This window comes from Brachyhypopomus gauderio, chromosome 18 (genome assembly GCF_052324685.1).
Source record: "Brachyhypopomus gauderio isolate BG-103 chromosome 18, BGAUD_0.2, whole genome shotgun sequence".
NCBI classification, from domain to species: domain Eukaryota; kingdom Metazoa; phylum Chordata; class Actinopteri; order Gymnotiformes; family Hypopomidae; genus Brachyhypopomus; species Brachyhypopomus gauderio.
In genome coordinates this window covers 5172461-5185094 of record NC_135228.1, presented here as the reverse complement: position 1 = coordinate 5185094, position 12634 = coordinate 5172461, and the positions used below count along the sequence as shown (strand labels likewise).

The following is a 12634-nucleotide window of genomic DNA, read 5'->3' as shown; positions in this document are numbered from 1 at the left end:
CTCCCCTCTCCCCACCAAACATAAATACATATATATAAACACATACACGTTAGACAGAGCAGATCACATAGGCAGTCCAGCAGATGTCACAGAGGACACGGGGAAGCGTTCCACCGCCCGCCGTGTGCTTACATTCAGAGCAGCTATCGCGGAGGGCACAAAACTTTTCCCAAACCGTGCCCGTTTCCACGCCAAAGCCCTGTATCTACACCCTGATGGGAGCAGAATGATGTGGCGGTTGAGGGGGTGGCTGGGGTCATGTGCAATCATATGTGCTCTGTTCCTGGTGGATTTGCTGTTCTGGTCTGGTAAGTTGGGGGTGGGTAGGCCTATTATCTTGGATGCAGTGTGAGTGATGCGTATAAGTTTGTTCCTATTGGTAATAGTTAACATGTTGAAAAAGCAGGGTAGACAGTATAGGAGGATGGGTTGGACTATGCTCTTGTACAGGAGAAGTAAGTGACATGGGGCAACAGAAAGCTTTAAGCTTGCGAATAGCTGTAAGTCTTTGTTGGCTGCGTTTGTGGAAATACACGTTTCATTTTGAATACACTGCCATACAAATGAAACACCCGTTTACCAATTAACCAAACCCAGTCCACACAGGGGTAAACATGTGTAGCCAATTTGAGGCCACAGGTTGTTTGTGTTGGTTTGGATATCAGTGGAGGGCAATACTGGAGAGAGGATGAGGAAGAGGAAGGGTTAGGGTTAGGGTTAGATGAGATGGCTTTGTTTGGACAAAATGAGCCATGTTTTCAGGAAATGTGTAAAACACTGTAAACACACACAACTAATTAGGCTACTGTCACTGAGGAGGACTTGGAGGCTGATTGACAGTCTTCATGTGTGTGTGAAAGAAACATGGACGTCATTCACACACCACTGAAGAGGAACAAAAGAGACTTTAAAGCCCATGAACCCACACAAGAGAAAGATAGATAGATAGAGAGAGAGAGAGAGAGAGAGAGAGAGATAGCTATGCACCAAGATGTTGCACCAAGTCTAGCAATACAGTACATATGCAAGGAGGAAGAGGTGCATGCTGGGAAACACTGTGGTGTTCATTTTTTTCTCTGAGGTTTTTCCATGTGTAAACCTCACCAGTTTTTCTAAGCCTCTGCAATAAGAGGAACCGCACAGCACAACAAACCATGAGTGCTCAAAAAGCAATGTGCTTCACACAGAACACTGGGCCACAGTCACCTGTGTGGGATAAAATGTGGCTTTGATATTTGGTATTTCTGTCTGAGTGAGACTATTTATGCCACTGATCTGGTTTTACACTGTACAGTTCTGAAGAGCCGTCTGTTCTTGTATTCAACCCTCCTGGTCAAGTTTGTCTGTAATGTGTAAGTAATGTGTGTATGTGAACCAGACCACAGCTCAGTTAGAATGGTTTCCACTTTAAATGTAAATGTGCCATATTTTGCCAATTGTGATTTTTCACCGCAATCGGAATTTGTGCTCCGCTTTTAACCCATCTGTGCAGTTAGAACACACACACACACACACACACACACACACACACACACACACACACACACACACACACACTAGTGATTACTAAGGGGCTGTGTTACACACGTGCCCAGAGCGGTGGGCAGCCCTAGCCCAGCGCCCGGGGAGCAGTTGGGGTTAGGTGCCTTGCTCAAGGGCACCTCAGTCATGGCCTCAGGTCTGGGAATCGAACCCATGACCCTCCGGTCACAAGACCAGTTCCCTAACACCAGGCCATGACTGCCCTAAGGTCTTAAAGAGAGAGAAACAGACAGTGTCCTGTCAAACTGCTGTCAGTGAACTGCACTCTACACACATTCTACTGTCAGTGAGCTGCACTCTACACATATTCTGCTGTCAAACTACCTCACACTCCTTCATGATGTATGTGGTGGTCAGTGGGTGTAAACAGAAACCACAACTCTGTCCTGCTTCAACTCTTTATTATGAAACACAATTACTCACACTGCAGATGTGTACAGACAACACTTTGGCATCAGACTTTAAAAGACAAGCTTAATTACAGAAAAAAAGTTTTTAAAGGTAAAATATACAACACTTATTTAGCAGAGACCACATTATAGTTGAAAATTGGCAATATGTAAATTGATTAATCTATATTGAGCATTTAGATGAAGCTGTCTTGTCCCAAGTAGAAATAAACACAAGTTCTGTGTCTGGGAGAAACATTAGTATAACAGTCCAAGTCCATCATGTTATCACCTCCCCTACAAACCCTATCCAATGTTAATCTGTGTGTGTGTGTGTGTGTGTGTGTGTGTGTGTGTGTTTAGATTCATTACTTTAGTTTGATAATGGTGTATTTTGTATTATCTACTTAATCCATTGCTCTTGGTGTTGGTCAGGCGGTGGTAATATACAGTAGGTTACAGTAGAGTACATCATATCATCCTGCAGAAAACATCACAATAAACAAAATAATGAAATAAATAATAACAGAATACTGCACACAATGTCTTGTAGATTAATACCATTATTAATTTCCATGGTTTAAATTACAAAAATTGACAACCCAAACAAACCAAATGGCACTTATGTACACATTAAAACACACATCCACAAATATGTGTACACCTAGACTCTACACACACACACACACACATCAGGCATAATACACAATGGACTGTCATACACTTAACAATTCACTGTAATTTGTAACCCACCACTGCTGTTGTGCTATGGGGTCCAGAGACTGACAGTTCAGTTTTGTACCCTTTGTATGTTGTGTCACCTTTATTTACCTTTTTCACAAGTAAACAGATTATGTCCTAAGCACAGGTGTTAAAGGGAGACTTATAAAATACATTTAAACCATAACTGGACATCAAGTACAGGTGCACCTGTACTTTAACAGCCTGTTTAGTGTCGGGCCACAGGAGCACTGCTGGGTGGGTCTTACCTGGATGGTGGACCACACTCAACAAACAAGTGACTGCAGCGGTAGTGGCTTTAGGGTTTGGGTTCAGGTCAGTATGAGTGACACGTATGAGTGTCTACAGATAACAGCAGAGTGGCTGGAGTTTGTACACAAGTGTAACTGTACTGTAGGTCTATAAAGCACCTAGAAGAGAACTGGATGTAGGAGCAGAGGTGGTTCTAACAACCTCAACTAACAACCTAATCACATACATACGTCACCTCCCCATTCTGAATTCAAATGATAAATGTGCATGTTCCTCTTTAATGAATGAGTGCTTAGTGAAGAGATCATGAGGACTAGTCAGACTTTAAGGTTTCTTGTCTCATTCTGGTGTCAGTTGAAGGTCTAAGAACAATAACACTGACATTATTTCCACTCACCCTAGATGGGGCAGACAGGTGTTTCTCCTTCAGTTTACAACAAGAGCTGCTAATGTTGTTAACAAACACTGACAGACAACAGCAACACCAGCTAATAGTCTTTGTAAATACGTTAGACAGTTACAAACTTCTCTTCACCTGCTCAGACCTGATCCAGGCTGCTGCCCGTAGTACTGACATGTTAATTCACTTTTATAGTTCACAGTGAGTCATACTCCACACCGACTGCTCTGTGGGAACTTTATTAAGACCTGGATGTGGTGTAAGAGATGGCTGTGGGCCTGTATTATGAAGGTTATATTTGGTGTGCTGTCGGCCATGTTTTTATCAACATTATTAGTTAAAACCTTTTGTTCTAAACTAAAGGAAGAAAATTTGGACTCCAAAAATATTCCACATCTGACCCAAGTGGTAAATCCTGAATGTTTTGCACTGTAATTCTCTTTTAAATGCCTGAGCTGTCTATTTAAATATCTCTCCTCTGGGTCTCTGAAACAGACACTACAGCTTACAGAAACATTAATGCATGTCATGTTTCCTTCACTATTGACACTGTAGAACATCCCTGTAGTGACAAATAGTCCAGTGATGTTACAGCACGGATGTGAACACTCACCTGTGTCTGCTGATCTCTCCTCTGTCCTGTTTGTCCCTCTCTGCTCACTGTCTGTCCACGTCTCTGAACTACAAAATTAACTCAGTGTCAAATGGATGTGTACAGTGTGTGTGTGTGTGTGTGTGTGTGTGTGTGTGTGTGTACCTCTGTATCTCCAGTATATGACTCCTCCTAATCCCATCAACATCAACACCAGTACACCCCCCACACCAGCTACAGGTGTGTAGAGTGGAACAGTGTGTCCTGCAGTGTGTCCTGACTCTGGGGTGGTTGAGGCTGGATGCAAATGTGAGTTTACAGTTTATCAAAGGCACAAAGAAAACTACGATTAAGAAAACATCAAACACCGATAAACCGAACAAGACTCAAGACAACAACCACGAAATACTAACTACAACTACAGACACATCAACGAACAAGAACATGGACATATTAAACATACAGTGACAGACAAACAAAGGCACATGAAGCAAACGTACTTACAAACTATAAAGTGATAAGACAAACACAAATAACAGGTAATAGAGACAGAACTGAACAGAATCTAGAGTATCTAATTAATACCGCAATTAATACAAGACATGAGTGATATCAACCAGAAAGACTATAGAATATTTAGATGCTTCATGCAAAACCTGAGAACATACAACAAGGTCTATGTGCAGGACCAGCAATGGTTATACTGGAAATATGGGCTATATATACCTGTGGAATTAGTGAGTGAAACTAGGCACCGGTGAAAATGCTAATGAGGAGGAAGGTAACAAGGATGGAGCATGAAGATTGACACAATGTAACACACCACTCCGCCCCCCTGTCATTCATTTTTGTCTTTCCTTCTGTTTGTTGCGATTTTCAGTTTAATCCCTTCATAGTTTGTTTACATTACAGTATTGAATCAACAGCTTATCATAATTTATATATTTTGAATAGTCATAAAGTATTAATTAAATCTCTAATATTAATCACTATATGTTTTGCTTACATTATATTATTGATCAAGTTGTTTGTTAGTAAGAATGACGGTGTAAGCACTTGTGTGCCACTTCCAATACTCCATGCGTCTGCAGTAGGCTAAAATGGGATGTGTAAGAGAAGGCTCACTGTGGCCTTATGTGGTGAGGCCAGGTAGTAAGACCTCGCTTCCAGAATAGAGACAGCTGTAGGTTGAACTATGGAATGTGCAGTTCCTATGTTTAGGAAGGAAAGCATATATAATGGTGAAAGAGAGCAGACAACTTCAGAGCTGCACATGGGGTGATATGATTAGGTTTTGTGAGCTCTCCAGAGATCTCTGTATTTATCAATAGGCCTATGTGTATTTTTAATAAAAGGCTAAAGACAAGACTGGTAAAGTTTTTTCTTTTGCAATCAACGAACACGCTGCACTAAGCTAAGAAAATGTTAAAGCGTTATGTGTCTCACCTGTGCCTCGTTGCCTCCTAAATTATCCTTTTATTTAAATCCTTGGTTTGTACACTGTTCTTGTCAATCGTTGTTTCGTACTCTCCGTGTTTCCAGGTTGTTTTGACTTTCCTATGTCCTAGTCCCTTGCCTACAGTAGGTTTGTTCTAGTTTTCGTTTCTATCTCTATTATCAGTCCTCTCGATCTCCTAGTGTTACTATTCGTTCTATCGCTGCAGTTGGTTGTTGGTATTAAGTGTGTGTTTGCCTCAGGGTTAGTTTATTGTGTTCGTCTCTTCCTTGCTCCCCGTATGTTTGTTCGTAAGATTTATGATCCTCTGCCCAGGTGTATTTTTATTTCCCGATGTACATGGTCATTACTCTGTTTTTCTTCTGTCGTCATAACTATTACCTGTTTTCCAAGTTCTCTTGTTCCCTCCCTGCTCTCATGTACTGGCGTGTTGCCTATGTACACTGATTTATCCTCGTTTGTTAGTTTGTTAAAGCACACATAAAAAGAAATCCAGGCAGTAAAGTCAAAACCGAAGACAAGAGGATTTGCCGTGTGAACCGCAGCGGCACAAAGGGGGCGATCATGACACGTGCATCCATCCCAACACTTGACACACAGACGCATCTTACCTTTAGTGGTAGTTGATGGACTGGATGAGTTATAACCATGTTGATATGTAGTAGGAGATGATGTAGTAGATGTAGTAGATGTTGTTGTCACTGTTGTAGTAGCTTTAGCTGAAACTGTTGGACATGAATTATCAGTGTCTACTGAAGTAGGATTTCGGCCCTCTGCCGAAATCCACTTCATGGCTGAGTTGCTGTCGTTCCTAAACACTCCCATTTTCTGATAATACAGCTGACAGTTGACTGTGGAATATTTAAGAGTGAGGACATTTCACGACTGGATTTGTTGCACAGGTGGAATTCTATCACAGTTCCACACTGGAATTTGCTAAAAAAAACATGCCTAGGTGATTAATTTTATACATATGTTGCCATGGAAGTGGTTGAAACACCTGATTCCAATAACTTGGATGGGTGAGCAAATGCTTTTGGCAATATGGATATGCAGTGATGTACACACAGTAGGGTGTGATGAGTCATTCAAAGTTAATACTGGGTTGCATTTATGGAACATCTCTGTAATTCCAGTGTCTTCACACATATACACACACAAACACGTATACACACACCCACACTCCACATACCTTATTAGAAACACATCATTCACTGTCACTTACTGTCTTGTGTCTTTAAAGTGTATTTTATATGTGGTCAGACATGTAGATGTCGTCTCTAACTGGACTCCTACTAGATGTGTGAAGTGTTTCTTATAAAATATCTACTGAGAGGATATTTGATGATGTTCAGAAGTAGAGAGAAAGTCACACTCACCATCAGCAGCATGGAGCATGAGGAGCAGATACACACACATCTGCATTCTTACTGAGTTCAACATACACACACACTCTTCAATACTACAGGCAACTGAAAGCTTTGAGAAGTGTATTCAAATGAAGGTCATTCTCTCCTGTGCCTCGCATGCTATTTTAAGTGTCCAGTAAGCGGCACTGTTGTGATATGTAGTTTGCCAGAGTTTCTCGTGCATGTATGTAGTTGCACGTATGACGCCACCCAGCACAAAAGCCCAACTGAGTGAAATGTTGCTAAGTAGTGCCAACCGCCTCACTGTAAATATGAAGTAGCGAGACAATGTGCGTATTTAAATTTGTTTTTATTGAATGTTTGTGTGTTGTGTTCATGTGGTAACGATGTAAAAATGAGTTTTATTGACACAGATGTACATTTGATTGATTTAGAGGGGAGAAAGCACTGTCCACTGGAGTGTGTGTCCTTCAGTTAGACAGACTGTCCGAAATTTTGAATGTAAGCAAGCTGGTATCGCACAATAGGAATGTGTTTTATTTTCAGAATATGTTTGTGTACTGATGATTTTACTGTATTTTGGATGTGAAATGAGTGTCTATTCGATGTTTTATTGTAGGAACAGTCCACCACTGTTGTCTTTTTTCTTTCCTTCTGAAAGGAATAAACTTATGAACTAGTTGTTAGAAGTTCTGAATTTTCATTTATGAACTAGAAGCCACTGTTTGAATGATAACGAATGTACTGGACTTTTGAAGAGTTTACCATCTGATTTTTGCTGAAGTACTTGTTATAGTTATAATTATTTAATTATTTTTAAGTATCCAAATCAAACATAATTAATGCTGGTTCCTGTCGGGAGCAGTCAGGGAATAAAAGTCCCACATTAATTTTGGAGCTGTCTGCTTTGTGCGATTCCCTTCTACTACACTTGGCCACATTTATAATATTTTATATTTGGCACAAACCAGAAATTGCAACATGAAACTTAACTAAACGGACGTTGGGGAAACTACTGTACTAAACAAAAGCTGCTTTCGTGCTAGTTTACAGTATTAATTTTATGACGTGACATGCAAATGTCACCACACCGATTTTTCTCCGTTCCGTCCTTTGTGCAAGAGTCGCCATCTCACGGTAATTATGTGTCAGTACCATGTTCCTCTGTTTAGACCAGGAGTGTTAATCACAAGCTTCATTGCCATATAATCCTTCTTTCATCCACCAATTCAATGCTTTTCGATACCTCAAGATTTGCTGTGATACGATGCAATTTGGTTTGATACTGCAGTCTAGAATCAATATAAAATTATGTGGTTAAATTTCACATTGGTTCAATTGGTTAGATTTATATGAATTCAATCACAAACTAAATATATTTGGAATATTTTTATTAGTAAATGTCAAAAACTGAAGTTCTAAGTAAACAACGTCTCATTACAAGTACAATTAAGTTTCATTGTGAAATGAATGAGGTAGGCTAACCAATACTAGTCCTACTGCAAATCTCTACAGAAGCAGATGCTTTGTTCACTACTATTGTTTAGTAGTTCTGAATGACATTTTAACCAAGATAATCAAGTAATGTATGTCCATAACACAACCATATAAAGTGAAATAAACTAGTAGCATGGATATATGTAATGGATTGGATATGGATTGTATATTGTAATGTCTATAGGGAAGAAAGTCTTTTAGTGGTATTCTCTGAGAGGTTTTTCCTGGAAGCAGAACCACATTCTAGAATAACACAAAAAATTATGTTGGAAAAATATTTTTGAATGTCGTGGAAATTCTCTGTCACAACAACCAGGGTCTCTCTGTAAGAAGAGTTATGAGCGAGAGAGTGTCAGTCAGTGAAAGCAACACACACACACAGAATGGTTACTTCACCAAAATCACTCTAGTTTATTGCTCATGCCGCCAGTCCTTATATATCATGAGGGCTGGCTGATTATGTGTTATGTGTTACAAAGTCATGACCAAAGTCATAATTATATATATATATGTTTCTCAACAGCAGGAGTGATGCAAATGCAGATGTATGAATATTTATTAAAAAGGAAGTAATAAAACACTAAACTACAACACAGGAGGCAGAAAGGGACTAAACACAGAGGGGATGGTACATTCAGACGGGTAAGCAAGACAACTAGCAACAATAACACAAACATTAAATGAAGTAGATAATGAGGAGCGGGGCAGAGGGGCGAGTATCAATCAATCAAATTTTATTTATATAGCGCTTTTTACAACAGTTGTTGTCACAAAGCAGCTTTACAAGTGCCGAGTCCTAGCCCCCAGTGAGCAAGCCAAAGGTGACTCCCTAGTTTTTTTTTGCATGAAGAAGAAACCTTGAGAGGAACCCATCCTCCTCTGGCCAACACCAGTCACCATGACAACAACAATTTAGACAAAGAAATAAAGAAAAGGAAAAAGATGTAATAATGTCCATCATGGTGTAGGCTTATCCAGTCAGGCAGTAGGTGGCTGGCACTGGATGGATCGCTTGTCATCTCATTTTTCCTCGAGCAGACGGGCAGCCATGTGGAGAAAATAAAACAGGGAAAATTAGCTCTGTACGGGGACATATACAGGACAGATGAGATTATGAACATTTCTGGAGTGTGGCAGCAACTCCGGCATTAAGTTAAATTATTACAGCCTAGCTAAAAAAGGCAGAACTAGAAGGTAACATAGGCTTGGGGGCATTCTGAGACAATGGCATCCATCCACTGCAATGTCAACAAACTTGAGTGACCACAAGCAGTGACAGGATGACAGCACCAGCGCCCCAGTCTGCCATAAAACCCTTCGTCTATGAACCCCTGGATCTGTACCTTTATCTAAGGGGGAATATTAATTATCAAACGCTAAACCAAATAGGTGGGTTTTCAAACTAGACTTAAAGATTGTGACTGTGTCAGAGTCCCGGACGCATTTTGGAAGGTTGTTCCAAAGCTGGGGGGCCTTACAAGAAAAGGCTCTTCCCCCTGCTGTTACCTTGTTAATTTGTGGAACTAATAAAAGACCAGCACCCTGTGATCTTAGTTGACGTGGGGGTTCATAGTAGGAAATAAGTTCCTGGAGGTATTCAGGAGCAAGCCCATGCAGTGCTTTATAAGGTAATAATAGAATTTTAAAATCAATACGAGATTTAACTGGGAGCCAATGCAGGGCTGATAGGACTGGTCTAATATGCTGAAATTTTCTAGTTCTGGTCAGAACTCTGGCTGTGGCATTTTGAACTATTTGAAGTTTATTTAGATTCCTATTTGAACATCCTGACAGTAGTGAATTGCAGTAGTCTAATCTAGAGCTAACAAAGGCGTGCACCAATTTTTCTGCATCATCCTGTGATAATGCATTTCTTAACTTGGCAATTGTAACGTTTCAGCCAGGAAGACACGGATCCAAATGCGGATTACTGATGTTTTTATTTCTTGAGTGAATACGGAGTACTCGCACAGGTGAATAACTCCGTGTGGTGTGTGCAGTGTGTGAGTGCGGTTGTCGTGGTCAGGACAGTCCGAGTTCACGCCGGGTAGACAGATGGCTGGAGGTACAAAGGGGCTAGGCTGGAGACGAGGTCTGGAACGAGAGCAGAGGTCAAAACACAGGAGAGCAATCAGGAGATAACACTTGGTAGATGGCATGCCAACAATACTTCGCAACCCGGAAGATAGAGGAGGAAGCTTAAATAGCGTGAAAGGGGAGGGGCGATGAGCGGCAGGTGAAACGCATCTCGTGGCGATCATGTGCTGTTCCTGACAGCAATGTTGCGGAGATGTAGAAAAGCTATCCTGGTAGTATTATCTATGTATTTATCAAATGATAAGTCATAGTCAAGTATGATGCCTAGATTTTTACCTACACTGTAAAACTGTAACGTTCCCACAAGGAAGACAGGGATCCAATTGCGGATTTTCGTTTTCTGATTATTTTTTGAAGTGAATACGGAGTACTCGTATAGACGAGCAACACCGTGGAGTGTGTGCGGTGTATGTGTGTGATAGCCGAGGTCGAGACGGTCCGAGTTCACGCCGGGTAGACAGATGGCTGGAGGTACAAGAGGACTAGGCTGGGAACGATGTCTGGAACGAGAGCAGAGGTCAGAACACAGGAGATCAATCACGGAGAGATAACGCTTAGTCAGTGGCATGCCAACAATACTTCGCAACCCGGTGGTGAGAGGGGAAGGCTAAGTACACGTGGCTATGGGAGGTAACGAGCGGCAGGTGCAAGGACTAAGTAGGTGGTCACGTGCTGTTCCTGACAAAAACATTACAGCCACATTATGTTATGTGAACTCACTTCTTCTTTTCAGTTCCAATTGCCATGGTAAGTTTAGGATATTCAACTCAAGTTCCTTCGTTTTAAATAAAAATAACTTAAAATACCACGTTGTCTTAACTTCTGGTGAGTTTTTCAGAATTGCCCAAGTTTATTTAACTTATTGGTTAAAAAAAGGAAAGTGGGAAGATTTGAATATGCAGAGATGTAGGCACCATTTTAGAATTTAGAAAATATTGGAATACTTTTTACAACTTTAAAACCATGGGAGCATTGGGCTAACCACTTTTTTACAGCGGCATAGCAATTAATATTAACAAGGAGCAACAAATCATCAACTATAGGGAAGTACTTTCAGCGGCGGAGGGACACGCCTGATTCCGGACGGCAATCTGAATGCAGCGTGATTCACCAAGTGGCGTTTGGCAAGCTGGAGTAGCATTTACAACGGAACCACACAGCAGCGACAGTGGGTTTTCATTGTTCAAAACCTGCAAAATTGCTCCTAACATATGTCGTGCATTGTAACACCCTATTTATCTGTTGGTGTTGAAGAATTTGTCTTTTGTCATTTACTCTTTAGACTCTTAAATAATTAAACTATCGTGGCGTTGCCACTGGTGTATAGGGGTGGAGCATGGAGTACGCTACCTCCCATGAGCACTTGCGGCACGAAGCGGTACGCTAAAAGAGTAAATGTGATGGATTATGTTATTATGTGGTTTGTTTTGGTCATACGTGTTTGTTCCGTACAGTCATTTGTGTTTATTTTAGCACTGTTAGGCTCACCGTGTTCATGTCATGTTGGAAGAGTGATGACCTAGTTTGAACAGCGTATGTAAAAGAACAACAAAAATGTTGATTGACTGTGTGATCCTCTCCTTATTGTCTAAAAAGGAGTTAATAAAGAATTGAAGTGAACATGCAAAATCTGTCGCATTTTCCCTTCAGTTTTTTCATAAGAAAGATGTACCAACAGCCAAGGTGAAAGCTTAAGTAACATTAAGCAGGGCTCTCAAGTCTCACGCATTGAGCGTGTGCCACAAACCCCCCCCCCCCCTCTGCTCAACAACTCACGTTCGCCCCCCCCCCCCCCCGCTCAACAATTAACGTTCGCCACCCCCCCCCCCCGTCAACAACTCTCACACTCTGACATGAATCCAAAACTTGAGAGCCCTGCATTAAGTAACAACAATGTTAGAAATAACTTAAAAACATAAGCATGGTTAACTTAAAATAATAAGTTATGTGAATATTGCTGAAGTTTTAATAACTTGAAAGTATGTGTTAAACCAGTCAGGAATTGCAAGTTTATTTAACTAAATAGATAATTTTTAAAATGGATAAATTAAACACAGTGAGTTGTTTTAATTCAGTGCATCAAGTTGAAACAATGAATAATCAGTATTTGAACAACTTGTTTAACTTAACATCTTGAGTTGTAACAAAGATTTCCTTCAAGTTGAGTTTACTCAGCTTTTTAAGGCACCAGGGGAACTTATGTTGCTGAGTTTAACCAACTTGAAATGTTTTACAGTGTACTGTGCCAGGTGTAATGGGGTAGTCTGCAAGATTAAGCATTAGATCTGGAATTTTCTG

The 12634-nt window shown here is 40.7% G+C and overlaps 1 long non-coding RNA gene across 2 annotated transcripts; it reads right to left on the bottom strand.

Moving 5' to 3' along the window:
• Window positions 1–1926: 1926 nt before the first annotated feature.
• On the bottom strand, window positions 1927–6883 carry LOC143481915 (uncharacterized). Of its 2 annotated transcripts, none has more exons than XR_013122103.1 (5): window positions 6752–6883; window positions 5363–6097; window positions 4082–4213; window positions 3938–4005; window positions 1927–2412 (listed from the first exon to the last, which is right to left on the bottom strand). It is a non-coding gene; the product is annotated as an uncharacterized LOC143481915 (long non-coding RNA). The 2 variants fall into 2 exon arrangements; XR_013122104.1 differs by having other exon boundaries at window positions 5984–6097.
• Between the last annotated feature and the right edge of the window lie 5751 nt (window positions 6884–12634).